The following is a 26,021-nucleotide window of genomic DNA, read 5'->3' on the forward strand; positions in this document are numbered from 1 at the left end:
GTCAAAACGTCATATTTAGTGGAGCCTACTTTGGGACAAAAATATTATATACAGGGGTAAAAAAAAACACTTCTCAGTTCTGCTTGGTTGTCATGGAGTTTAATTGATATCACATAACCTATGAGACTTGTCACATGACTTTTCACCCAGGAAGCTAGATGTGTTTATTTATGTATTTATGTATTTATTTATGTATTTATTTGTTTATTTGTTTATTTGTTTGTTTGTTTGTCAAGCAGCTATTTCTAAAGTTTGTAAAAAAAAGTTGTAGGAACCAAACTATATATGAACATTTAAAGCAATTATTATTATTATTATTATTCAGTTGTGTAAAATGCCTCTTGAACACATCTGATATAAGCTAACACAAACCTTTATTGAGGATAGATAAAGTAAAAGAAAGAAATTAAGGTATATAAAACTAAAATAAGAATAGAAAACAAAATAGAACTATACAAGAGCAGCTTGGAATCAGAAATTACAAGGTAAAATGACAGTAGTGTGATACATAAAGCAAGTCAGTGACATCAAATGATTTGAGTGATCATTCAAAATGCCATTCAGTAAAACTTTAGGATTCTGCAGTCTTGTATTGTCTAGAAATGATTAATTTAAAGTAGCAATATGATTTAATAAGCCTAATGTTGGGGGTCTAAGAAACACCGCTGAAAAAAACATACGTGGCATTGTTTTATCACCTTGATAATTTGTGACATTTCCTAAATTTATTAGAACGGCTTATAAACATCATAAACTGAACTGATGACGTTTCACATGTTGGGGTCTCAGATACCCTATAGCTGTAAAACATGGTTAAATACAATGGATTTTCACTATGCTCTATATCTGTGGTTGTGTTGACAGAACGTTTTAAACAGCACTATCCCTCCCAGATCCCAAATGCAGTATTAGGATTTCTTTTATTGGAGTTTTATAACATCCATCCGTTTATTATCTGTAACCGTTTGTCCTATTCAGGGTCGGGGCGGGGGCTGGAGCCCGATCCCAGCTGACATTGGGCGAAGGCGGGGTACACCCTGGACAGGTCGCCAGACTATCATAGGGCTGACACATAGAGACAAACCAGCAGGTCTTTGGGCTGTGGGAGGAAGCTGGAGAACCTGGAGAAAACCGAGTTTTATAACAGTTTGTTTATAAGAGGTTTAAGGTAAGATGCAGGGAGTTAAACCTCCCTAGTGTCTAATTGACCCCAAACATAAGCAAGGTTACTCTGTAGGATAATATACTGTACATTCCTTTGCCTGAGAATAGACTGTGCTTCATTGAAACTTCCAGTATCTGAAGTGTTGGTTAGATCCTGGCCCCTGGCCAACCTTATCTCCATGACGAATAAGAATAAAAACTGCTGCAGGAAGTCAGCTGGAAAGTTAGCCAACATGAGTTAAAAGTTCAAACAACTATAAATATAGGCCGGAATTATAATCCAAACAACCTCTTTAGTGCCAACATCGTCTTTTACTTTTCTCAGTTTTCAATTCATATAATTCACTTTGAATAAATGGCGCCGGAGCCCCATGCTGTGTCCTCTGTGTGGGTATTGTTAGTGCACTGTGTTGCTGATTGCCATCATAGCCATTGAACCCTATTGGTAACAGTATAAGTGAGATTTAAGCCTGGGTAACATGCGAGTGTGGAGGTGATTGATGTGAAATATGCCCTCCCTCATTGACTGGCTGAACTCCATTTTCTGCTCCTAATGCAGAAATCACTCCGGGTCCCCGGCATAATGATTTACGATGAATCTGTGTCAATGTTGAACTCGGCAAACCCCACGTAATCCATCTTGCAGATATACCTACCTACCCCGCCCCACCTCGCCTGCTCTCGCCCGCCCGTCCCCTTGCTTTTTCGCGATGGGAAGGTAAGGAACGCGTCTCTCTCTCTCTCTCTCCGTCTATAAGTGTTGAATCCATTACAGGGCTGATGTGTAATCACAGAGGACCTCTGTGCCCCCTCAGACTGTAATTACCTGGATACAGATACTCCCTCACTCCATCCCCTAGAGCTGCTCAAAGCCAAGAACTCTGTTAACCAGCATGCAGTGCTTTCAGCCTGGGTGGCGATGTGGAGATATATTTGAGAGATGGGGCCTGTAAGAAAAAAAATCAGGGATAAAATTGCATTTAAGTAATGGGATTTTGACCTTGCAGTGTGTAATGGCCATAGTTCACCTCGGAGATTGAATCATGCACAGAGCAAATCAAAGCCTGCACCTCGAAAAACTGACTGCGAGCCCCCCCCTCCTCCCTACACCATATGGAAATCTTTTGAGGACTGTACACGCAGCATGACTGCACCGTGAAATCAACCCCCGTTGTCTGTCTTTGTCTCTCTTACACGGTGACATCGCTGTTGCTGCTGACAAACATTATCTTGTGTGTGATCATGTGCATAGTGTCACCCCCTCCCTTCTCCTCCCCTCCCCTCCTTCAAAATAAGTCAAAGTGGAGCCGGCTGTGTAGACACAGTGGGCTGTCACACCGTGTCAAGCGGCGGTGTCAGCGTTGCATCTGTTGCAGTCACATCTCAGAAGACACAAGGAAGCGTCTCTCTGTTGACTTCATCTGTTTGTTTGGCAGCCCGCCTGATTGCTGGAGTGTGTAGTGGCGAGGAGAAGCGTCGGCTCAGTCGGTGCACACGCCGCCGCCGACGACAAGCCTAATCCTCCTTTTTTCGCTGGGAAAGGAGAGAAACAGGCAGGGCCCCCAAACAAACACACATCTCTGTTTGTGGCTTCCCCAAACACACACACATTCCAAAAACACTCACTTTGCCGTAATCAAAGCATTATAAGTCTTTGCTGCTTGTCTTGAATACATTTTTTGTTTATATAAACTATTCCTTTAACACACTGATAATAGCCATCCTGATACACCTTTACCTTTACACTTACCAAATAGAAGTTTATTCAAGTGTGCTATTAGTATAATTATTTTAAAGTTGAAATAAGAGAGTATACTTTCAGTTTACTTATCACAGATATACTTAAGTATACTAACAAGTATACAGAAAAGTCTAATTATATTTGGCTTATATTTGTTCTTAATCTTTTGATTTAGATACACTTAAGAAAAGTATAAATGAGTATTCTTGCCTTATAGGCCTACAGAAAAGAATACTTGTCTTGTAGTTGTGCTTACTTTTTTGATGGAGTAGACTATTAAAGTGTGTGAGAGTTTGTAAACATATGTTTTTGATATGAATTTACTTCAATTCATCAAGGATTTTCTACGTTTTTGGATTTTTCACGGGAGTTCACTTTTTGGAGTTCACTGTGGAGGTATGTGGGAAAAACATCTTATTTATTTTTTTATCATCACAAAACATCCAGTCAAATAGCAAAAGGAGTGAGTCTCTTTATGTAATACATAAATCACTGGCAAATACTATAAGGTAAACTATACAAAGTGTACTTTCATAAACTAAAAAGTGGGCTACAGGTATATACAAGTATACTTGCAGTATAAAAACTAGTAAACTAGTTTACTGAGAGTACTTTAAAGTGTACATTCATAAATTAAAAAGGGGGCTACAAGTATATAACTATTAAACTAACAGTATACCTATAAGTTCACTTGTAGTATAGTTTATAGTATAGTTGCAGTACAAAATACAATGCAGATGTAAACTAGTTGTGTACTCAAAATTTACTATTCTCACACTTAAAGTACACTTTTATAAATGAAAAAGTGGGCCAATTTAGTCCCAATGAGTATTGAAGTAGTACACTTACAAGTATACTACTAGTTCATTTATATATACCTACTACATAAAGTATACTTGGGGGAATAAACTTGAACTTTACATAAGATAAACTTGAAGTATACTACTTATTCATGAGGGTAACCGTGAGGCTCCCTTATCACCACAAGCTTCTTGCTAACAATTTTTTTTTTTTTGTTAGAGTAAAACTTTTGCAGAAACTTGGGTGAGAAGGAGAAATGGCTGTAGGACAGAATATCTGTAATTATCCCTAACAAGCTTATTCCTTAGCAGGCTGCCATTCTAATAGAAATGCAGAAGTTGGCCCGCGTTGGCCTCCGCGTCTACTTTAATGGCCAGGCGAAGTTGAGCCGAGGTGTCGCTTTGAACAGCAAGAACCCGGCACCTGTACCTGATCAAATCTTCAAAGATTTTACACACAAGTGCGCACACAGAATGAGTAGGACTTAATAAGTAAGGCTTTTTTGAAGCTGACCGTGACACCAGCTGAACCCTGACGCCCTCGCATGATTAATAGCATTATGGTAAGTCCCTTTTTTTCCCCCCCTTCTCCAAGTAAAGGATTGTTTGAGGCTGTCTGATCAAAACATTCAACCTTTTATTGGTCCAACTGTCAAAGGGTGCAGACTTTGTGCTTGGCAGTTTGAGTCATTCTGTCTGGATGGACATGGACTCATTAAAGAAAAAGCTCTCTATGATCACAATAAACTATGTCACTGCAATTGATTAGTGTCTCAATGCACACAAACACCCAATTCCTCGAGAAGCAAGGACTCTGAGAGTTGAAGAATATATAGCTGCACATCTGGCCTCCAAGTTTGAAGTGAGAGAAGCGCTTGTAATCAGTTGCAAATGTTCACACAAACGCACCAGACTTCATAAATATGCATCCCCTCGGATAAAGAAAGAGAATAGCAGGTGATTGACGATTAATAGTGACGTTACTCGGCGGGGTTATCACAATAACTCGGGACCCTGGCGATGCGAAATCCACATGTGAAAGAAGACGCCTGCGCCACAGCTTTAGAGCGGGGTTTCAAAATGGCTTCCGCCCCGGCTCCTGGAAGAATACGAGATCAAAGTTGACATCCATCTGTGATTAATTTAACTTTTATTGACAATCGGCCAAAGTCGCCGAGACAGAAACTGTGTTTGACCCATCATTCAGGCTCATTGCTCTGCCACATGTTGATGTTTTGATGAGATGTGAAAACCAGATTCAATCTGGTTTCCAACTTAAAACGCAGAGAGACCACTTGATATGAGGAGTAAATACTCACACTTTGACTCACCGCATGCCAGCACCACCTCTTCATTCCTCCGACATCACAACACACGGAACAAACACGTCTCACATGATGACATTTTACACTGTGGGAGTGCGTTATGACATGCTACTTTGCATTACATGCGTGCCACTCAGGCTCACAGAGGCGTTGACTTATCAGGCTGTATTGTGACAATTGATGCAACGTTACAAGTTCGTGACGGAGACGACTTGTAGCTGCTTATGCGATCTGAACCTTCAGGCGCACACTTAGTGAGAAACGCTCATGATCACTGCGACTGTGAATTAGGAGTAGCAGCTTAATGCTTGAATGAATCTTGTTTTTCTCATGTTATTTCCTGGGAACCAAAAAATATGAATTCCTGTTTTTAAGGCCAGAAAGTTTGTCTTCGTCCTTCGCTGCCTTTGTTGTCCGACGTGGAATGATGATCAAAAATGTCAGACTGTTTGGATTTCTATGATCCCTCTGCAGATTTCGCGATTACCATAAACCATAAGCCGAGCTAAAGCGACACTGGCTAAAATCACAGTGGGATCCTTATTTGTTAAGGCGTGACGCCTCATATAGCCCGTGTGTCCTGCTTTGAGCTTCCTCACATGGTGCCAGCGCGTACCCCTGAGTCCTGTTAGCGAAACCCCCAAGGGCTGAGGCAGATCACATTTTACACCGCGCAGCCACCCACATGAACCCAAATGATACACAAACAAAGCGCAAATATGCTCCCATATTCATGTTCTCACATATGCGCACACACACGCGCGCTCCCCTCCACAGTCCACAAACACACCTATTCCTTGATTAATTGGATGCCCTGCCTAAGCTTCCCAGATTAGGCTTTGACATAGGTTATAATTAAATAAGACAAATTCAGGAAGTGTACGAAATCTCTCATTTTCCTGAACAGAAATGTGAGTTTTAATTTACCTCATGCCGAGGCGAGCTGTGGTCACCTGCAGAGAGCCAATTCGCCGTGCATCGCTCGGTGCATGATGTCTGGCTCGGACAGAATGCGTCGTTAAAATAAACCCCCCAATGCCAATTTATGGAACAGCGGTCAAATATTTATCCAGTTGATGAGCTGGGCTGTGTGTTCCTCCCCGACAATAATTAAAGACAAACCCGAGCTAAAGGTGAGCGGCAGCCATGACATCACTTCACTCTGGATGGCCTGCTTTGAATAGTGGACAATACGAAAAGATGTGATGTGTGTTCTTGTGTCGTGCATGATAAGTAGAAGCGGGGCGCTTTTTTTTTTTTTTTTTTTCAATGTTAGCATGTGCTGATGCATGCTGGGTAAACATCCTAAATGTCAGAGTAGCTGCTTATCCAAACTAATTTAACCTCCTCAACAGCTGCAAAGCACGGTCAGCCTGGAAATAAATGAGCTTGCCTTGTTGATCTGAATCTTTCACCTCCACCAAAAGCACAACACCCCCCCTCCGAGTCGACATGACGCAGTGGAATATCAGTCTCTCATCTGGAAAAAGGAGTATATCCCCATCTTCCACTGCACACACTTCAAAGATGGGAGAACGATGCCCTAATTCCCCCCATATGGTAGCCTGCTACCTCCTCGGCGGAAGTTATATTGAGACGTAGGCATGAACGGGGCGCTGGGTTTGTGTGCTGCGGGAAGGGCCTGTTGTGAGAGCTGGGGTTTCACAGCCTGAGGTGCTGCGTGTGTCCAATGAACAGCACTCAGCACCCTGGGATAACAACGAGAGCAGAGCAGTTGTGAAAATCAATAAACTGCTGGAGCTCTCCGTGGCCTCCTTCATAGAGAAATAACAGCATGCCAGAGTCTATCTGTGTCTCCGCTCTCTTTCTCCTCGGCTTTTGTTTTTATATAAACACGCTCACATGAAAAAAATAAGACACATAAAGTGAAGAAAGGTCAGAAAAAGTGTGCAGCCGGCTCTATATACAGTAAATACTAACTCTAATCTCGACGCGCCGAGGATATTTCTATACATCTTTCAGTTAAATATGCCCTTATAAATGTCACATCTAATCCGTGGACTCACAGCATTAACGCGGAGATTGCGAGACGTGCGTGGAAACAAGTCGGGACGGCAGAAAAGAGGGATTTTGCAAATCTCCCATCAAAGTTGTCTAATTATGTTAATCAAGAATTCTCCAAATGTCAGCGTCGCTGGAGAGGATGAGATTTGGAGAGAGGGGTTCTGTAAACGATGAACCAACCGAATCAGCCGGACCACAATGATCGTAATGACATTAATTAATTAAAAGTTGGACATACAAAAGAGGCAGGCTTAAATCACGGGCACACTTCAAGAGTGAACACATGAATTAATATCAAGAATCAATTTGTTGCAAGATAAATGTTTTCCTACGCTGAATCAGCACAGATTTCGCCCCAGCGTTTATGGAAATCAAGAGTTTTTGTTCCCGAATGAGGAATCTGACATCTGTAGAGAGTGACATCCACTAGAACTCGCTGATAGAACTAAATTAATAGAAGCATGTGTATGAAACATATTTTTCCCTCCACCGCTTAAATAATAAAATTGAACAAAACTCTTCAAATATTATGTCTGAGCATGCATTCAACAGAAGGGATGTTGAACAGAATTGCCAGACACATCCTAGTCTGGGACCAGTTAGATGAGAAGATTGATACTATTCTCAAATGTTAAATATAAGGCTACAGCCAGCAACCGGTTAGCTCAGCTTAGCATAAAAGCTGTAAACATAGGGAAACAGCTAGCCTGGATCTGTCTGAATAATGCAAAATCCCCCTAGCACCTCTAAAGCTCACAAATGAACCTGTTATATCTGTTACGTTTGTTTAAGGCGTACAGAAACTGGAGTGTAAAGACGGCAGATTGTTGCTTTATACAGGACACACCCACTTTACTACAAGACACTCCCACTCCACTCCACCCCACCCACGTCCAGGTGAGATAATGTCCAGGACTAATGTACTTATTTTAACCCAAACCATGATCTTTTCCTTGAGGCCCAGAAACACAAAACCGACATCAGAGAACTAGCAGCAACGAAGGCCGTCTGGAAGCCTGAGGACGGCGGATATACAAGCTGTTGTAATGATACATACGTGAAACAAAGCAGCGTTCGCCGGCCATTTTCACACCACTCTCACTCACCACTTAGATTCATTCCAGATAACCACGGCGTTGTGAAAATATCCGTGTATTGGAATGATCAGATGAGATGAAGACATACTTGCCAACCCTCCTGATTTTCCCGGGAGACTCCCGTTTTTCATTGCCTTCTCCCGGTTTCCTCCCGGGGTCACAATTCTCCCGTATTTCTCCCAATTTATGGCAAATTTTCACACTTTTTTTTCCTTTTCGTGATCTTAGCCTGTTTCTGGAACTGTACAGTGTGTATAATCGCTATGTTTCCACCCGGACAACAATAGAGCTCCACCAACTGTGGTTTCCCGGCGGAAGAGAGTAGTCTATGTATTTGAGCTCATGTTTAAGCTGCCCTCGCCACAGCGTGCGGCGCCCAAAGTTGGCTTTGCTCAATGCAGCGAAAGCTGTCGACTTACTTTCCTCACATCCGTTTCTCTTCTCGTGCACTGATTCGCTTAAGCTGAACAGACAATCAGAGTGATTTGTGATTTGTGTCAGGGCCTTTAACCTAACCAAGTAGTTTTGGTGCCTAACCTAACCTAACCTAATCAAAGTGCGACCGTTTTGAGGTTGTGTCATGTAGTAGGCGTGTCCTGTGGTACTGTGCACCTGCAGATAGACCTACTTGGATTCAGTTACCTTTAAACAGAGCTATAGGCTTGCTGTTTTTCCCACGGAGGCAGGCTCCCGGTCATTCCTATGAAAGTTGCTCAGTGGCAAATGAAGCCAAGATACCGAGTATAAAATTACCCAGATCTTCAGCATCCATGGGGCCCACAGAGCAGCGCACTAGCGTGTCCTTCAACTGCTCGGTTCTCGGCTCGCTCACATGAAGGCAGTTCATTATGCTAAGGAAAATAACTCTGATTCGGCTATTAGTGCATTTTACAACTTTTAAGACCGAATTATTTAAATAAGGGCTATTAAAGCGTTTGTACTGGGAAGGTGATTTACCTCAACAAAAAAATAAAATCCTCTGATTTACAGACGCCTCTTTCCCAATGTAAGTCTACGGGAAAAAGTCTTTTTGGGCCCAAAGGCATCACTAAACAGACCTGGACACGGAGCTATTAAGCATATTACCCAAAATGTTAAACTATTTCATCAACAGCTACCCTAGAAGGGTGTTCAGAAAATAATGACTATTTTTCCAATTTTCTACAAATTAGCTGTGTTAATACACGCTAAAATGTCCAGTTAGGGTGTAAGAATGAGTAATCTTTACTCTTCTTCACTCTAGATCAGGGGTCTCAAACTCGCGGCCCGCGGGCCAATTGCGGCCCGCAAGACGATATTTTGTGGCCCCCACCTTGATATGAAAGTTTAATGTTAGTGCGGCCCGCAAATTTTTTTTTTTTTTATAAAGTTTTTTATAAAGTTTTTTTTGGGGGCATTTTTTCATTTTTATTGACAGGACAGTGGATAGAGTCTTGGAAAGGGGGGAGAGAGAGAGTGGATGCGGAAAGGGCCACAGGCCGGATTCGAACCCGGGCCGCCGCGGTCTGGACCAAGTCTTGTTACATGGGCGCCCGCTCTACCAACTGAGCTAACCAGGCGCCCTCGGCCCGCGAGTTTTATGTGAATGGCAGTTTGCCGTTGAAGGTCCCTTTGTTGCGCGAGCCCGAGCTGAACGAACCTACCAATCACAGTGGGGTATATGGCTCCCGGGGACGGGCAATCGGCCGGGCTTGATGCAAGCAGAGAAACATTTCACAACAACTGTGGCGGCGCCCGTGTAACATCGCATAAGCTTGATTAAAGCTTGATTTATACTTCTGCGTTGAATCGACGCCGTAGCCTGACGTGCACCTCTCCAGAAATGTAACTACACGTCGCGGCGACGCAGACCGCAACAGCTGTGATTGGTCCAGTCTCTCAGCGATGCTGAGCGGCCAGGACCCCGGACAACCACAGAAAGTTCTACTTCTCTCTGCCTCCATCTTTTCAATGTTTGTTCACACAAATCCACTCAGATATATTTTCTCTTTTCGGCGTTGCAGTAATGTAAAAGTTCTGTGGTTCAACAGTTATTAGCTCCAACTCCCTCAGTTTCTGTTTGTAGTACAAGAAGAAGAAGGAAACTCATAGAGACGCCGCCGCCAACTAGCGGTTTGGTGGTGTAATTGCAGAGCAACACAAACACAGCAGGCACAACTTTATTGCGGAGTGACACCAAGTGGAATTAATATATATCTTGTCACACAGCCCCAATCATGTCTTTTTCAAAGCCTGCAGTGAAGAGAAAGGTTGGTGACGAGCACAGACAATTTCAGGAAAAGTGGGAGACGCAATAGAGGCCATGTTCAGAAGAACCGTTCATGTTCTTCAATGTTCCATTAATGTTCAGGACAGTTCATGTTCAGAAGAACCCATTCAAGTTAAAGAACTGTTAATAATGACGTTTGAGAAGATTGTTTTTTTTTTTAACAAAGCTTTTTTTGTGGAATACCTGATGCGGCCCAGCCTCACCCAGACTCTGCCTCCAGCGGCCCCCAGGTAAATTGAGTTTGAGACCACTGCTCTAGATAAACAAAGATTGGTAGAAAGTCAAGAAGTTTTTGCAAAAAATCAAAAATACAACACAAAAGAATTATCAATTTATTCTTAATCAAAATATAATATTAGTCTACTGTGCAGAGTGAAACATGCTTTCAAACGCCAGGCTTGTGTGTAGTCTACAGTAGCAGACATTAAAAACAATCAAGCTGTTTATTGTGTTTGCAATAATTAGATCTTTAACAGCGGGAGGCTTTTTCCCTCTGATTCTCTAATTTGATACAGTATCGTCTCATCGCCGTGCCGCAGGTTAGCCACATAGGGAGGAAACATTAATCTAATCTAACACTTCATTCAAAACTCCAGGGGATCCCCCCGCTAAGTGTTGCAATCTCTGACTATTGAATTAATGTTGTTGTTTGTTTCATGACGGAACAAATAGGATATGCTTGATGAATTAGTTCCATCGCTGAGCAGAAAATTGGACAATTTAAATGATGCGCTGCAGCGCTTGTGGCATTATTAACATACCTGTGTGCAATATTGGAAAACTAACAGTCTGGCATTTGAATATAGTGTTATCACTTAATATTAGTATTTATATCAATTTGATGAAGTGAGTCATATTGAGCCTCGGAGCTTTTCCTGTGATATACGATCATTCCCATTAATAATTTGTTGGATGTGTTGCCAGGACACACATATAATTCTTGATTACTGACTGCATGTAATGCAGGTGATTAAAGCTCCTGTTACGTGCATTTTTAATGGAACTGGATGAGATAAAATCGGAATGAAAAAATGCTTTCATTTTAAACTTATGTGTGATTCCTCGCAGTAAGAGTCAACTTATTCTTTAAGACGCATACACAGACCGTGGTATAAGTCCCATAACGCCACAGAACTCTCTGGAATGGGCTTGAGACAGAACAAAACATTACACCCCATTTGCATGTCATTAGGAAAATGGAAAAGCCACCTCCCCCCCCCCTTGTGGGTTTAACCCCTTATAAATATATTTAAATATATAAATATCATGAATACATTAATTGAAATTGCCCTCACAACACAACCACTAAAAGCACGCCACGGTCCCAGTGTGGAGCTGCTTTGTCTCTCTTGGGAGAGGTCATGCGTTGCAGATGGCTCCGTACACACCTGGAAACACCAAAAATCCTGACAACTTCTCCACACAACTTCTACCCTGACCTTCTCGTAAACACACACAGAGACTCCACCCTCTATAAAATAGTCACACATCCGTCCTTCGCCACCCACACCTCTCCCTCCGCCACATAATCCCAGACTCTGACTTTACAACGCAGACCGTCTCTCTCCGTCTTTTGCTACTTTCCCCCCTTTTTTTCCCTCCTCCCTCGCCTTTTCTCTCTGTTTTCATGGATCAGCGGAGAGAGCAATTACATCAGCGTCGGTCTGGCGGCCTGGAGATGAAGAGCTGTGTGGCTGTGGGCAAACACCTGGCCACGGTTAGAGGAGCAGAGCAAGAAAGGAGGAGATGCAGTGGAGACAGATGTGCTGCAGGTTCTTCGGGCTGTGGGCGAGGCCTGGAAGCAGCACAGTGTGTGTGTGTGTATGTGTTGGGGGGGTTTGAGTTCTGATGGAGAGCGCTGAAGCACAAACGTGAGAACCCACAAGATGTGTGTGTGCCTATTTGTAAATCATGTGTGGTTGAGTCGAATCAGCGAAGCCCTAAAACAACCCCCCATCACAAGCAGTTAACATTACAATCCTTCACAGCAGTCAAAACTCCGCACCGCCACAAGTTTCAGGCTATCCATTCAGCATGTGTCTGCCTTTCTACTTATTGACACAGCCACGGCCATTTGCATTACAAAAGGGAAGCTGTTTGAAAATATGCACAAAACATGTCATCTCTGATATAGCTTCAAGAATGCTTCAAACATGCCCAAAAACACTGGCACCGAATGTAAAGAGGACAATAGAATGTAAAACACTTGCTGTGCTGCCATTTCCTCTTATCTGTTGCTGAGGGATATTTAACTTTTATGTGAAGAGAGACAGAAAGAGTGTGAATGACATAAAAAGAAAGAAAAACAGGACTGAAAGGAGTTGAGCGGTAGAGGGAGTGTGGGGTTGCGTGAGGATCACAGAGCTGCTCTTTGACCTCAGTATGACCTCCAGGAGGCTTTTAGACAGACATGTGGTTGCCATCTGGCCTGGCTTATACTATTCTATTATACCAGCTGATTTATGCTTAAATGTTACTTGGATCATGCGGCTATATGGCTGATTTAGCTTTAGTTTGGTTCTGGGCTCAAGCTGGTTTAACTCTATTAAAAGTGTCATAAAGAAACTTATATTTTTACAAACTGTATATATTTGAATTTTAGTGGGTATATAAATCAAAGCAATTACTCAGATTTTGGTTTACCTCAAACATGTTATGTATGATTTGATTTCAAAATAAGTTAGGATTTGCATTAGACAATAAGTATGTTTGCTAAAGTTGGTACATGACAATTTCTATTTTGGGAAACTACATTTTAGGGCAACACTGGACTTTTTATTCTATTACAAGGTTTAAGTTACTTTGCAAACAACAATTTTACATGCACACATACATACATACAGTATAAGGGCATAGAATGATGGATTGATTCAAGTTTAACTTTAAGAAAAGGTTTTAAGACACATGGTCCCCATTTTGAGATATGTGGGTGTGTATACGTCTTTATATGCACATGTGAATAATATGCTGTATATATGTATACTTTTGTACTAGATTATTGGTGGTTCATATTGCAACAACAAACCAAGTCCCTTTGTTTTCATACACATTTAATTAACCATCTATTCTACATTTACATGTATTTTTAAATTATTTATGTATTTATTTATTTATGTATGTATTTATTTATGTATTTATTTATTTATGTATTTATGTATTCATTATTATTATTACTGTTTTAATTATAATATATCTATTTGTTCAAGTATTTGTTGTTATTTTCTCATTTTTGTATACTTTTTGGGGTGTCCAGGAGCATTGAGTTTTTTGGAATGTGTGTAACTTTGTTGAAAAACTTTTTAAAAGTTTTAAGTACCCAACTGAAGAATCAGATCTGCACTTTTTTAGGCAAAGATGTTGGCACAAACATGGCCTCAGATTTTCTTCTCTACTGTGCAGCCACCCCCGTGTTTAAACATGCATGTTAAAAACTGACACTGAGTGCACATGAATCATAACAATATAGAGTATGTTAAAGTGGCACTTAAGATGGAGCTGAGTTGGGAGCTTGTGCAGACCCAATGTAGAAAGCTGCACTAATTAAAATGACAGCTTATATATGTTCAGAAAGACAAACACTTAGCTGGAAAGCTTGTGTTGTAGAGGACAGGCAATGTAAAACAAAGCCTCTCTTTTTTGATTGTTGGCCGGCAGTGAACAGGGCGATGGTGAATAGTGAGTCAATCACCTCCAGACTTCCATTTAGGCTGGGGACATTTTATCAAGCAACAATAATGCAGAGTTTTATTACCTGCTGTCAAAGTGTACTTGTACAAGCCAGACATGCAACAATGCGAGGCAGATGCTACGGCTGCTTTGGCTGAGCAGAGGCCAAGCCAAGTCACTTGGAGCTCCACCATAGACCGATGAGGAAGCTGTCTTCAAACAAAGACCTACATATACAACCATATAGCAAACAGAATTTGAGACATGTATGCAAATTAAAAAGAAAAGGCAGCAGAAGCAGAGTGGAAAGAGAGAGAGAGAGAGAGAGAGGGGTATGACATGCAACAAAGGCCCCAAGGTTGGAATCAAACCCGGGATGTTGCAGTAATGTGGCGTTTGCTGTAACCACTCAGCTATTAATGCACTCGAGCACCATCAGATCTTCTTTGGTATGACGTGACAAGCTTTGCATACTTGGATTTCGGCCATTTTTCTCTGCAGATCCTCAAGCTCTATGAGGTTGGATGGGGATCGTCATTGGACGGCCATTTTTGGTTCTCTCCAGAGATGTTCGATCGGGTTCAAGTCTGGCTTGCATTCACAGACTCGTCCTTGAACCACTACTGCGCTGTCTTGGCGGTGTTGCTCAGGGTCATTGTCCTGTTGGAAGGTGAACCTTCAGACCAGGTTTTCATTGTGGATATCTTTGTACTTAATGCTCCGTTCAGCTTTCCCCTCAACCCTCACCAGTCCCCAGGTCCCACAGCATAATGCTGCCGTGGTGTTGTGCAGGTGATGAGCGGTGTTTGGTTTCCTCCAGACATGATGCTTAGAATTGGGGCCAAACAGTTTCAATCTTAGACCACACCAGAAAAGCTTGTTTCTCACAGTCGGAGAGTCCTTTTTTTGCAAACTCCAAGCAGGCTTCATGTGTCTTTCACTGAGGAGAGGCTTCCGTTGGACCACTCTTGAATGAGGAATTATGGAGGCCTCAGGGAACCTTCAATGCAGTATAATTTTTTGTAGCCAGTCTCTGAGCTCTGCAGACCAATCCTTCGACCTCATGGCTTGTTTTTTTTCTCTGATGTGCATTGTCAGCTGTGATACCTCACATAGAGAGGCATGGGCCTTTCCAAATCACATCCAATCAATTGAATTCACCACAGGTGGACTCCAAAAAACGTGTAGAAACATATCAAAGATGATCAAGAGAAATGGGAGACTCCTGAGCTCAATTTCAAGTGTCATAGCAAAGGGTCTGAATACCTGTTATGTTAATGTGATATTTCTGTGATATTTCTCATTTTTACAATATGTCTAAAATCCTGGTTTTGCTTTGTCATTATTGGGCATTGAGGGGGGAAATCAATTTAAATTATTTAAGCATAAGGCTGTAAAATAACAAAATGTCGAAAAAAATGAAGTGTAAATGTAAATGCAATGTATTACAATTTCGTCTGCGTTCAAATGAAGGTAATGTACTTTAATGTAGATGTAGGTGATGCAGTTCTATCCGAGGATGCAGGTCTTTGTTCTCCTCAGCTCTATAATAACCCAACTCAGAGGCACTTGTTGCAGAGGAGCTGTAGAGCCACAGCACGCCTCCTAGCCAATTAACAGTAAAATCAACCCAAACAGATTTCCAATTGATAAATCTTTAATGATACCAGGGATTTTACACAAATGCACACTTGACAGTGCTAATTTAAAGCAAATAGGAGGCTTGATTAAAAATCCCCCAGGCATGGTGGGGGGAAGATAAATGTTTGAATAATTTATCAGATTTAATTGACACGACTGCGATGTTGTAAACAGAAATGTTTTGATGTCAGTAATGCATTTTGACGCGGTTGAGATTTTGGGACGGATCCAACGAAGGGAGCGGTGGAATTTGGGAAAGTGGGGAGGAGAGAGGGGGGATGTAGGGTACCCTCTATTTACATCCAGATCAAGCTGCATGTACAAGCACTACTGGGTATTTTTTATCATAACGGAATAAAAAAGATAAATAAATAAAGGCAGGAAAAGTGCTGGGCTATGATAGGCAGTGAAAGTGATCAGCAAACACAATGATACACAAGCCTGGGAGCCAGCCCGAGGCTACAGCGCTGCGGTTTGACCCCGAGAATGTGACACTAAACAAGGATGTAAATACTGCGAGAACTGAGAGAGGAAAGAGGAAGGTAGATAGAGGGAATGAAGGGGGAGGAAGCACATATGGTGTTTGTCACCGCATGCACTGCACACAAAAATACAAGCATATACAGACAGAAAAAAAGCATCAGAAAGAAATACCTTGACATATTCCACAGGCTCATGTTCCACGGGGGACGTAGCAGGGGTTACACGACCAGCAGGTGCAGGGCCACCGCTTGTCCGATAAGACACCGATCTGCATGTGTCCGTCCGCTTTTCCCCACGTCCACCTGGTAAACATGCTGGTTATCTGCAAACAAACAGAGTTTACCGGTGACTGTGAATGAATGCATCAAATTTTGATGGAACTGCCATGTCGGGCATCCGAATGCATCTCCGCCATGATACAATGTACACCTGAATACATGAATAGCCAACAAGGAGGCCCTTCGCTGTTTGTAGGGGGGTAATGTTGACTGAATTTTTTAAAAGATGTTATTTTGATTTGACACGACTGCTGGCTCAGTGGAGTTCGGAGGGGGCGAGATACAAGAAGACAGAAAAATCATGCAAGGGCGGCCAGCGTCTGGGGAAGAGGCAGGGTAAACAGCATCGGGGAGAAGCTCGGGGAGGACGGAGACAAAAGACAATCAGCTGGTGAGGGATGGAATCACCATATTGACTGTCATGGGGACAGTATAGAAAGATGGAAGGGAGGGGGTGAGGAGGAGACAGAAGCCAAGCAGATAAACAGATCCAAAGATGACAGGCTCACAGTGACAATCCAACACATAAAAACATAAAAGCACTAACACACAAAGGCACCCAGATGTAAAGATGCATTGTAGAATCAGATGTCAGCATTATACAGACAGCAAAATAAAGTCACCCAGACTGCCTGCAGGTAATGGAAGTAATTGGCACCATTTGTTTTTTCTTTTTCTTACACCTTCAAAATTCACTCCCAACAATGACAATAAGAGTCACCGTACTGCACACACAATGCAAAAAAAAAGGTGGCTAGGAGCGAAGCTGACATTACAACACATGCGTTTATGTCGCCTGACGATGTATCGCTTCCACATCAAAGGAAAAAAGCTCACCTTTTGCAAAAGCAAAGCGAGGGCGAAATAAGTGGAGGCCCTCGCTTTATTAACTCCCAATCAATAAACATGCAGTCGGCGGCGAGGTAATCAGGAAACACTGGCAAATGGCCTGACAATGTATCAAAGCCGACGCTCCGAGGCGACGGCACAAACTCTAACAAGCATTTTATTACCGGTAGCTGTTACTGACATTAGTCAAAAAACCAAGAGAGATAAAATAGAATAAGGAATGCAGCGTGGCTGGCTGAGAAGGCCCCTCGGCTGAGAGTGTGCACCTCGCGCGTTTGATAGCCGCACGCCTCCTCTTTGATATGATAACAAATATAAATTGTTTAAAAACATCAAATGGGCAGCGAGCGAGAGGCAGACTTGCTGTGACGGGTGTCTGGTGTAGGGGGCGATGAAGCTGCTTGTCCACAGACGTGGTGATGATTATTTGTCTGAGGATGAGTTCAAGTTTTGGCAGAAACAAAACAACTCTGCAAAAAATAGATCTTGTGTGTCATTGATGTCCAACGTCTCACGGTGCGGTGGAAGAACTATTCAGATCCTTTATTTTAAAGGTGCAGTGTGGGATTTGGCGGCATCTAGCGGTGAGGTTGCAGATTGCAACCACCTGAAACTTCCCCAGTGGCCAATGTCGAAATGTGAAACCATGAACGACCCTAGAGCCAGTGTTGGGTTTGTCTGTTCTGGGCTACTGTAGAACAAACTGCCAACAAACATGGCAACCAGCTCTGTGAAGAGGATCCGCTCCGTATGTAGATATAAACGGCTCATTCTACGGCAACGTAAACACAATGATTCTTATTTTCAGGTGATTATACACTAAAGAAAACATACTTATTAATATTATGTACCTTTCCTGCCTATAGATCCCCCTAAATGCTACACACTTTTCCTTTAAAAGTTCCAATATATTAATGTAAAGTAAATGTCCTGCATTCAAAATTCCACTTTAGTAAAAGTAGAAGCGTTATCAGCAAAATGTACTTAAAGTGCCAAAAGTAAAAGTACTCGTTCTGGAAAATACACTCATTTGCTCTCTTGTTGAGACTTAGCTGAGAAGATTGACACCACTCTCATGTTTGTACGTTAAATATGAGGCTACAGCCAGTAGCCGATTAGCTTAGTTTAGCATAAAGACTAGAAACATGGGGAAACAGCTAGCCTGGCTTCGTCCAAAGGTAACAAAAGACACCTACAAGCACCTTTAAAGCTCAATAATTCACATATTAGGCTACATCTTGTTTGTTTAATGTGTACAAAAACCAAAGAGTAAAAACGACAATATTATATATGTGCTTATGCTAAGCTAGGCGAAGCTAAGCTAAGCTAGCTCAAACGTAGCTTATATGTTCACCGTACAATCATGAGTGTGGTGTCAATCTTCTCATTTAAACGCTCAGCAAGAAAGCGAATAAGTGAATTTCCTAAAATGTTGAACTATTCCTTTAACTGTCCTCTTAAAGGTGCTAAATATGACATTGGGAGCATTTCCATTGCCTCCGCACGGCTCTCAACATGGCGGCAGCTGAGCTGGCAGCTCATAGCTAACGGTGCTAACAGCACTAACAGTGAAAACAATGGAAACAGTGCTGAGGGAGCTAACAATGTTAACCGGTGGTGGCGGTGGTGGCGGTGGTGGCGGCGGCGGCGGCGACAGGGGAGTTGTCGGTGGCGGTTGGGACGGCGTTATCAGCTGTAACCGCTGTATGAGAGCAGTGCAGAGCAGTGCAGAGCAGCGACTGTGAGCTAGCCAGTGGGGCACGCTCACATGCACAAACATGCACTAAAAGCATGCAAGGCCGGCCCGGCTATGTCAACAAAGCACAGAGAAGTTCGGATTACAGAGCACCTTTAACCTTTAGTTGTAATACAAATAGTGAAGAAAAAGCAGAAATATTCCCAGTATAGTAGGCCTATAGTAAAAGTATAAGGTAACATGAAATATAGATAAAAAGTACATTAAAAGTACCCCAAAACTTTACTTCAGTACAGTACTCAAGTGATGCACTTAGCTCCTTTCCACCACTGCCAAGGTCTACCTCATCCCATTTGTCTGTAGCCATGCTGTTACAGTTTGGGGGGTTTGTTCGGGGGCCAGCTTCTCACCCCAAGGATTGCACACAGGTGAGGAACCGAGATTGAAACTCGCTCCTCCCGTCAGCTAATTTGTTTGTTTCGTTCTGGGGCATAGCCGATATTAAAAGGAGATCCTGAGCGAAGCGGCAGTGGGGGGAAGAAGGGATGGAGGGAGCTGGGGAGTCAGGGAGGGAGGGAGGGAGGTACGAGTTTACAAGCCCCAGGTACGGTGAATTGGTGAGTGAGAAGATGCAGAAAAAGAAGGCAGTGAGGGAGAGGAAAAAAAAAAAAATCTCATCCAAATAACTTTCACCCCGTGGGCGCTAAAATGCAAATCACAGATCAAAGAGGTTTGGAATGGAAACTAGCGAGATTGGGAGAGAATATCATCAAGCCGGGGTTATATATGTATGTTCAGGATGTGAGAGAGACATGCTGGACCCAGGTAATGGAGCTGACCTGTACTTGAACACTGCCCCCCCGCTGCCACTATCATTTCCCCGCCTGCCTTCTCCCAGGATTATAGCATGTACAGTACACTGGAAAGTAATTTAGTTTCTCCGTACAGTACCTTTCTTCCCTTTTCTCTGTTTATACAGCCTTTTCATCAGCCACTGAACGTGCAGTTTACACAGACACAAACCTCCTCTCAAAGCAGTGGCGAATTCCCCTCTTGCGTGTTGACACTGGATTGATGTTTGGCGACTACAGCCGGGCCTGTTTGCATGTCGCAGACGTTTTCCCCTTGCCTCAGCACACGGCGAACTGTAGAAAACAGATTAATGTCAGGGAAGGAAAGCGAAGAAGCGTCCACAGAACAGAACAACAAGCAGCGTTTGGAAATGTGTCTGCATGGCGAAGAAGAAGTTTGCCAGCTTTGAGTGGTGTTTGATTTCGTTTTACAAGAAGCAAATGGAAATCATCCCAAAATGCACCTTGCTAGAACAAGATTAAACGTGTTAAATCTAAATACAGTGTATTCACATCTGCTTCTACACACACAGAGAACAAGCAGTGGGTGGAAGGGGGTGTGGGCCGAGCTATAGATAGGAGTGGAAAGGATGTGACTCGGCACCAGGAGTCTCTCCACATTAATGCCTAATTAATGTCTGTCTCCCCATTAATGTCTAATTAATAATTCATGTCTGTCTCTTCCACCTGAAGCTGTCATAACTTTTCTTGTATCCCGGCATCAAATGTGACAGTGTTGCCTTGTGGCACGGTGCACTTTTGTTGTCGGCGTCTGACTTAAACTGGCAAAAGAAAGCTTTTTATAATGACATATCATTATGTGAACAGATTATTTCTGTGTATTTTTCAATACAGATTTTGTTCATGATGGTTTCGCCTTTTTGACGTCACAACTGGCCTACATTATGTGACATAATTCCTAACCTTTATTATCACGGTAACACTGGCAACCAGCAGGAAATAGAGCCAAAAGCACGACTCACAGACAAAAGTGAAAGCCAGAGTCTTTACTTGGCGAAAACACAGAGTGGATTACAGGAAACTGTCCGGTGAAGACAATCGATGCTATCGAAAACACTAGACTTGTCAAAAAAATACAGTAGCAAAGTGTTAAACACTAGGAATTAACTGGGAATAATATCACTGGAATACTCACTAAATCAGTAAAGACGACCTGGCACAGATATATGGGAGCACATGGACTAAACACACAATGGAGGAAGGGTGATTAGGGACAGGTGAAACTCATCAGGGCGGGGTATCACACAGGCGGGAAACACACAAGGTGAGCTCGCCAAAATAAAACAGGAAATAACAACTGAAAACTGGAAACCAAGGCCTATTTAAAGAGGCTGGGACACAGTCTTGTGCTATGGAGTATGACACATGTGCAGTGCAGTGTAACTGTGGGCGTGCGTTGCTATTGGCTCAATTTTGGCGAGTGCAGATCAGATTTGACTGCGCATGTGTTGTACCCCAAAGCTATGATGCATTGATGACGCGCAACATCTCCTCTTTTAACCCTTCTTGCTGGAAACAAGGAAAGCATAACTTGTAACCGGGATGTTACATTTATAGCTGTACAGTGACAACATGACAGTACGTTTGTTCCAGTGGTGGAAAGTATCTAAGTACTTTACTCAGGGAAATATTGTACTTTTTATTCCACAACATTGTTTCTCTTTTGTCATCTCACGACCCCTCAGATTTATCTTGTGACCTCTCTGAAGGGGGCCTGACCCCTAGGTTGGGAACCAGTGGACATATGGGGCCTTCAAATGAAACTCGTGACTCCTGATTTACAACATGGGAAGTCGTGTACACATGTGCGTGGCGTTCAAGTGGTTAAGTCGTGAGAACACCACTGCTAAGCAATATTAACGTTACTGTCGGCGTTTAGAAGCCACAGAGGCTAACAATTTAGCAAGCTAGCAAGTGGGTAACATAATGCAGGAAATATAAAGACAGTTGGGAATATCAACATTTTCCTCAGACATGTTGTAAAATTACGAAGAAAAACAATATACGACTAAAATTACAATATATTAACCTATTATGCACCGCAAAAATGAACTTCCACGGCCTCCATCATTTCTGACAACGTCAACAAACACGTCACAACTCGTGAAATCGGAGCTTTCAGAAACTTTCAAGGTCGTGAACATCACAAGAGGGGGGCGTTCATATGGACTCTTCTCGTGAACACGATAAACACGACCCCATTTGAAGGCACCATAATCTACCTGCTGACTAAAACATATTTTTACATTCTTGTATACTATCTGATTACCACCACTGATTTCTTCACATTACTGTACTGTACTTCCAAGGTGAAGAAAACAACAAGTATTTTCTTCTTCTGATGATCTTTAAATGAACACCATCAGAATCCATCTTTATGTTACCAACACTGCATTTTAAAAAAATCCATACACATAAAAAAGAAATCCCCTTCTTCCTCCACAAAGTGAAGGTTAATTTCCCAAAGCGTCAGTATCTCTTTTCAGAGACGGAGCAGGTATTTCTGCGTGTGTGCCATCTGCATCAGCACCAAAGCCCCTCCACTGATGTGGATTAGCGGTTCGCAGCACTTTGACTCTCGCTGCCACAGGATTTCAAAACACAGCTGTTTTTTTTTTATAGTTGGTCAGCACAACCTGTGCCGGGGCCACACTTCCTCAAAGACACTGTATCTTCTTTTTTCTTTCTCTTGTGGCATTTGCTTTTGAATGTAAATCCTTAATCCCCCCCATCTTTCCTTTTCCATTCTCTCTGCACCTTTTCTTTGTATTTGTCCATCCATCCTTTCTCCCCATCAACCTCTCCATCTCCATCCCCTCGCTTTTGCACAGCCGTCCACATTTTTTTTTGCCCGGTGTCACCTGCTTTGTAATCTGATTACTTCAAGGCAGAATTAGTATGTATATTTAATGCAGTTTTTTTTCTCCTCTCTGTCTTTATCTATTCTTTTTAAATCTTGATGAGTGATGCAGGGAGGAACGGAGACGGGGTGGGGTTCGCTCTCCTTGCATGTCTGGCGGATATGCCAGGGCCATGCTAATAAATGACAGCTGATTTATGCGTCTGTATTCTTTTATTTATAAAAAAATAGCAAGCGGGGCTGATTTCTGATATTAATAATACAAGTGGATCCACTTTGATTAGGCTTCTGTGGAGAGCTGTGCATATTCAGCATTACAATTAAAGCCTCTGATGTGAAATAGGAATGACACGCTAATGAAGCGAGCTAGCGAGCCTGAACCGCGACTGTCCAACAGCATTACGGCCCATCTCGGATGAAGAGTAATTATACGAGGAACACTGAAATGTCATTAAAAATCTTCAGTAAGTGATTTAACCCACCATTCCTCACTAATGCTAGATATTTCTTTCTTTTTCCCCCCCCTTTTTTCCCAACCCCCCACATGATCAACTCCCAAGGTTTTTCTTTAAAAAAAAAAAAAAAAAAAATCTGTTCCACAACTTCTCCTCCAGAAGTTCCACAAAAAAAAAAAAAAGGGTTCCTTAAAAAAACACAAACATATTTGGGATTTGAGACAAAGACGTACAATTGCATTGTCCTAATTTAATTGCAGAACTCTGTGGTGCCGGTGGTGGTAGGTAATTGAAATCATTCCATTATAAATTCCATTATGAATTGGTGATTAAGGCCAGAGGTGATTACCATGGATTAAAGATGATAGTTGGGATTTTTTTCTTTTCGGCATAACCTCTCCAGCCACCTGCACGCTATCCACCTCAAACAGTCTGATTTATCATGACTAACATGTAAAGAGAGGAAAGAATGAGAGAGAGAGATATGACGTGTGGAAAAGAAGGCGATAAAGGCAAAAAGAGTGTGTTGTTTTCTAAGAGGATTTAGTTAATCTGATTCAATTCTCGCTTGATGTGCTCAAACAACGCCTGGAAGGGTTGTTGTTGTTGTCTTGAAAGCGTAAAGCAAACAAACAATGAGCTATATCATGTCACCATATCATATTCATTAGTCTCATTGTCAAGTCTCTCTGTGCTCGTGTGTGTGTGTGTGTGTGTGAGACAGGGGGAGAGAGACCTGATATGTGTGTGTGGTAGATAATGCCACAGGCAAGAATTCATGAATATCAGCAGTTTCTCACCATTTTGTTGGGTTAATCCCTTGTTTCAGTTGGAGAAATAGGCATTTCTCTTGCATACATTATACGCCGGTGCCTGCACATCACATCCACACAAAAAGTACCTTTACTTCAGGTCTTCTGATGTAATGATGAGTGAAGTTTTTATGTATTGGGGTCACACAGTTTTGTTTTGTCTATCTCAGCAGCTCCTTTCGAGTGTCGGAGTGGAAAATCAGACGTGTAGGGCGATGATGGGGCAAGTGGATTCAGGTTTACATGAGTGACCAGTGGAAAACACAAGACTGGGACTTAAAGAACCTCATGGGAATTTTTGTTCTTATTTGAAAGTCTTCTGATTTGAAAATGTGCTGACTGTGATGTCTAAACAAGGATTTTTTTTTGCATAAAAGTGGGCAAAAACATGACCTACCTAAACCAGAAAATGTACCAAAAAACTCCACCGCTGCTGACGCGACAAACACGTGACTCCTCTGAAGGCATCTGACGTGGAGCGCAACGCCTTGTGGCGCCCAACTCGGCACCGGGGTGGGGCGATGAGCGAGCGGGGCGCAAGAGAGGGCCCCTCGCCCGCCACCGCACACCACCACCGCCACCGAACCGAGCATCATGCCTCCGAGCTATGCAATTATTTTCGCACTGCGTCCAATATCAACTTGAGAGCAATGCAAATTATTTAAGACGCGCTTTTCAGGGCCTCGCAATTATAATAATGATGATCTCAATTAGCGTTGCCATTGCCTCGGACTATTTAGCAGGCAATTTTGCAGCCCGGGGGCGAGGGTCTTCAAGGGAGCCGACACGCATCGTCAGGTCAGAAGGGTTGGAGAGAGGAAGAAAGAGACGGAGAGAGAGAGAGAGTGTAGGCACTCTTAATCAATAAACTGCGACACTGGAGATATTTACCACCCAATCCCACAAGGGGACGGTTCATAAATTGACCTAATTGGTCAGTGTTGGAGATGAAATGAATGATGCCAGGACCTAATTAAGAAGGGCAGCATGGAAGCCATTTGGCCTCCATTGTACTGAGATATACTGAGAGCTATTCCATGTCAGGAAGTTCAAGGAAACTTTGTTGCTTGAAACATGCTCATGCGCTTTATCCCGAGAGTTAGACGAGAAGATTGATACCTTACACTCTTGTCTTTAAGGTAAATATGAAACTGCAACCAGCAGGAAATTAGCTTAGCTTAGCATAAAAGACAGGAATAACAAAATCTGCCCACCAGCAGCACTAATTAAGCCAGCTGTTTTTCCCCTGTTTTCAGTCTTTAAGCTAAGCTAAGTCTCCTAGCTGTGGCTTGGTATCAATCTTCTCATCTAACACTCCACAACAAAGTAAATAAGCTTATTTCCAAAGATATTGAACTATTGCGTTAAAGCTTTTCCAAAAAATTAACTCAAATTTCAGTGCTCCCAGCCTCTCATGTAGTGTACCGCTCTGCCACTGTATATTAAAGGGACTTCTTTTCCCCCCACGCCATTCATGTGGAAAAGGCTTGCACCACCAAGCTACCCTTTCTTTTATTCATCGTACTGTAAATAACTCCACTTTATGAAAAGCAGCCAGTGTGACTCACGGATACCTCTCTAACCACAACCCATTATTATTTCATGGCCTTTGAAAGAAGGGTCTATGGCAGGCGCTCTCACACTTTAATGTCGGAGCTCCCTCTGATGTTGTGTAGTACACAGCGGCCCTTGTTGCACTCCGTATGCGATCCCTCACTTGAATTCACAAACACTTCCAAGTGCATAAATAGCACGGAAGACGAGTGCCTCCTCGCGAGCTAGCTAATGCTCTGGAACGCCATTGCTGAGGAGATAACAGGAGCCTGCCATGGCTGATGCCTGGGACTGTCATTGGGAGGTGGGGGGAGAGAAATGTGTCTGCGTGCCTTTATGAAAAACGCTGTTGTTCTGACCTCTCATGGGACATCATATGGTAAGGAAAAAAGAACATGCATCAGCGTTACGATTAAATGACCAGCGGACATGAT

At 42.6% G+C, this 26,021-nt stretch overlaps 1 long non-coding RNA gene across 2 annotated transcripts; it reads right to left on the reverse strand.

The window, feature by feature from the left end:
• Positions 1 to 1,075: 1,075 nt before the first annotated feature.
• On the reverse strand, positions 1,076 to 21,130 carry LOC141761746 (uncharacterized). Of its 2 annotated transcripts, XR_012592630.1 has the most exons (5): positions 21,042 to 21,130; positions 20,058 to 20,179; positions 16,383 to 16,533; positions 14,173 to 14,314; positions 1,076 to 2,697 (listed from the first exon to the last, which is right to left on the reverse strand). It is a non-coding gene; the product is annotated as an uncharacterized LOC141761746 (long non-coding RNA). The 2 variants fall into 2 exon arrangements; XR_012592631.1 differs by lacking the exon at positions 14,173 to 14,314.
• Positions 21,131 to 26,021: the final 4,891 nt, after the last annotated feature.

Source organism: Sebastes fasciatus, chromosome 23, assembly GCF_043250625.1.
Source record: "Sebastes fasciatus isolate fSebFas1 chromosome 23, fSebFas1.pri, whole genome shotgun sequence".
Lineage (NCBI taxonomy): Eukaryota > Metazoa > Chordata > Actinopteri > Perciformes > Sebastidae > Sebastes > Sebastes fasciatus.